The 3,914-nt window shown below is 36.0% G+C and overlaps 1 long non-coding RNA gene across 1 annotated transcript; it reads left to right on the top strand.

Moving 5' to 3' along the window:
• Positions 1-457: 457 nt before the first annotated feature.
• LOC131902314 (uncharacterized) lies at positions 458-1,692 on the top strand. Its single transcript, XR_009377062.1, has 2 exons — positions 458-564; positions 1,555-1,692. It is a non-coding gene; the product is annotated as an uncharacterized LOC131902314 (long non-coding RNA).
• Positions 1,693-3,914: the final 2,222 nt, after the last annotated feature.

Below are 3,914 nucleotides of genomic sequence, written 5' to 3'. Positions count from 1 at the left end.
TGCTTAATTGAGTTTTTTTTTGTTGGAAAATGGTACATCTGGCACATATCTGTGTTTTGAAATGCAGGAGAACTTCTGACATAGGAAAAAAAAACTGCTCCTTCATACAATTTAGGATTGAACACCTTTGCTACTGTGTGTCGGTTTGTGTCTCTTCAGATAAACTCTCAGGGAAGAGTGACATGGATCCAAAATACAGGTTAAATTCTGTGACAGGAATCATAGGTCCATGGGTTTCACGTGAGTTTTGTAATGGCCTAGAGGACTTTGTGACAACTGTAGGCATGGTTGGAGCATTGCAATTTTGAGGCTCATTAGAAGGTGCATTGGGCTGATAAGGAAAAACTACCACGGACAAGTCTATGGTAAACATTATGGTCATAGGACTACATATAAGATTTTTCAGTTCAGTTGTGAAATATGCAGTATTGTGAGTGATTAATTGATATCATTACAGAGAGGGTTTTCCCCTCTGCTGCTAGCACTCCGAGAAAAGAAACTCCGCATTGCAGGATACCTAATCACACACGGTGCGAATCTTCATGTATGTGATGAACAACAAAGGTACTACACTTTGAATTTTTAAAACACTACTTGGGTTGAAAATAGTCTGGAATAGTAAAAATCACTCATTTCAAATGTATTATGGGAATGTATTAGAAAATGTCAACAAAACATCAGTTACATATGTAAAAAGTATCTGTTACATGAAATGATAATGCCAAAGAATGATAGGTTCATATTCCCTTTGATAATGAGACATTTTTCTTATTTTGATTTTTATTATGACTGCCATATGATCTTATATGAATTGATAGTGTTTACATTTACAATGTCAGTTCCAAAGTTTTCAAGTTTGCAATCACACAACCTTGTGAACCCATTTTTTTTTTTTTGGATTTTCAAGACAGGGTTTCTCTGTGTACCTTTGCGCCTTTTCCTGGAATTCACTTGGTAGCCCAGGCTGAGAGATCCGCCTGGCTCTGCCTCCCAAGTGCTGGGATTAAAGGCATGCGCCACCACCACCTGGCTTGTGAACCCATTTTAATCTCCAAATACTTTTGGTGGTGTGCAGAGAAGGATGATACATGAATGACAGTTATAAACTTACATATGTGGCATGATATTAGTATCAGTAATTGAAAACATTCATTTTTACCATTAAAATTACTTGATAACATTATTGCTATCATTTTATGCAGATTGCAAGTCAGTATTTAACAGTGAATTATATTACAATAGAATAGGAAGGAAATGGCATTCTTCTTCATATAAAGCTTTCTATACTTCTAGTCAGTTTTCTCCAAACAGATAATTCACCATAAACAATTTAAAATACAAATTCTACTCTATAAACTATTACAGTGAGCTAAGAAGTTTTCTGCTTGTTTTCTATTTTTAGCCTTGGACATATTTTAGGAATCTGAACTCTGCTTTCAGGATGCTTAAGTTTGCTTAGTTAATGGTCAATTCTACACATGAAGGCATTATACTTATATGGTAAAATGTATACAATTCACCATTTAAATAATTGAGTTGCCTCTGTCATTCTAGAACACCACTCATGTATGCAGTTAAATGGGATTGTAAATATATTGTTCAAATTTTACTGAAGAGAGGTGTTGATCACCACGCAAAGGACAAATTTGTATGGAGTGCACTGCAATATGTCATTGTGGGGAAACACAAAGTGTAAGTACAGAAGTTAAAATGCTAATTGAAACTAAATTTAGACATGAAATATTTACCAACGTTATATTTTAACCAAGCATGACTTCATTATTTAAATACTATTGGAATGGATAATTCCAATAATAATACTATTGAATAATCATTTTAGTCAACTCCACTTGCCATGGGACAAGCAAAGGGTTAGATTGGTCACAATATCAATGTGTGTGCAGGAGTCTTTATCTCAAGACTGATCTATGATGATGCTAGGAATCAAACCCAGGGACCTGAACATACTAGGCATTTATTTTACCATTGAGCTTCAAGGCTTAACTCTCCTTTGGAAGCCTTAATATCTGTATCTTTCAAGATCCCAGCATGCTCTGGTCATTCCAAGAATAAAGCAATGCATGACACAGAATTTTAGTTTTTGGGTTACTTCTTTGAATCTAAACATTTGTAGTTTGACAGAAAATCCTGCTGCTTATCTTGCAAATATTTCATCCATCTTACTACCTGAATGCCAACAATCTAACATGCTCCCTTAGTCCAACAAAGTAAAAATTCCTACATCTATCAGATGGATTTGGCAGACATGAGGAAAACTTAGGAAACATTTATTCATGGGGATTTAATGCAATTTCACCTGTCCTTCAGTCTGGTGCTGATGAAACTCGGTTATCAGGTTGTACCTACTGATTGTAATCAACTATGATAAAGATCACAGTAGTTATGAAGCCATGAGAAATGGGTATTTGACATGCCCATGTGCTTGAAAATTAAAATTTTCTACTAATATAACATAGTGTCCTCTGGCAGCTAAAATTCTTAAGATTTCTCCAAAGCCACTGCTAGGCATCTGAACCTTATCACTTATTCAAAGCTTTCCAGTATCCTAAAAGACCATCATGGCATGGTACTTTGGAGGAGTCTCTCTTTTCAGCCATCAAACGGATCTGTGGATATACTAAATTATCACATGAATCCAAGCACTTGCAGAAATAGGCCAGAGATGCTTTGTCTCTTTCATAGTAATCTGTAGACAAGGATTCCTTTACGTCATCCTCTGTAGCACAATCTGTGTTTGTGACAGATCTCTAGCACCTTTTGCAGGAAAGGTGACAGAAAGTGATTTGGCCTACCAAGTGCTTTTCTGTGAAAAGGAACATTTTTCAAGACACTTGAGTCTGTACCTCAAGATTTCGTAACTCCAACTCAGAAGGAAGACACTGAATATAATTCTGTGAATCAAAATTATATTAACTGTATTCAGTAGCTAAGTCCCATCACAGCTCATGTGTATACTTACTACGTGTATAAAAGATGATTTAGTTTTGCGTGTAGGTTGGTGGTAAGCATGGAGATTCAGAATCATTATGAGAAAACTCTGTTAGATCATTTTTTCCTTCTTGGCTAAAGGAAGACCAGCAATACAGCAACCTATGCCTTGGAATTCATTACTGTTCTCACCTTGGGCTTACATTTTACTTTAGTAATAACAAATTATGAATTCTGCAGCATTTGATAATAGGCCCATTCATGAATTATTGAAGTGCTTTTCATTTAGGATTCTAATTGTTTAAAGATTGAGAAGCAAATTAGATACTGCTTTACTATTTCTGTACCTGTTTTTAGGTGGTGAAAATTTCATAACCAATGGTTAAACTAAAGTAGTAAAACCCTGAGTTTTGGAAACTTAAGTTGGAGCCTAAGGAAACACTTTCCCAGAGCAAGAATACTTAGGACTGTTTACTATATCAGGGCAGTTTCTATCCTGTCAAGATAATCCAGATGATTTGAACTGTATTGCCCTGGGCTCTACACTATTTCACTCCGTTCTTTCCTTCTAAAATGAGAAACTTTGTAAAACCCTTTAGAGCTTATAAATTCAAAGAGTATGTCCAGATGACTTGATGCAATCTCTTATCATCTTTGAACTACTCTTGAATACTTAATACATTGATCAAAAACACTGAAGACACCTTATGCTGGAAAGGATGTGGAGCTAGGGGAACTCTCCTCTACTGCTAGTGGGAATGCAAGCTTGTACAACCACTTTGGAAATCAATATGGCACTTTTTTAGAAAATTAGGAATCCATCTCCCCCAAGATCCAGCTATACCACTCTTGGGCATATACCCAAGGAATGCTCAACCACACCACAAGAGCACTTGTTCAGCTATGTTCATATCAGCATTGTTTGTAATAGCCAGAACATGGAAACAACCTAGATGTCCTTCAAC

This window comes from Peromyscus eremicus, chromosome 1 (assembly GCF_949786415.1).
Source record: "Peromyscus eremicus chromosome 1, PerEre_H2_v1, whole genome shotgun sequence".
Taxonomy (NCBI): Eukaryota; Metazoa; Chordata; class Mammalia; order Rodentia; family Cricetidae; genus Peromyscus; species Peromyscus eremicus.
This window is presented reverse-complemented; position numbering and strand designations above follow the sequence as displayed.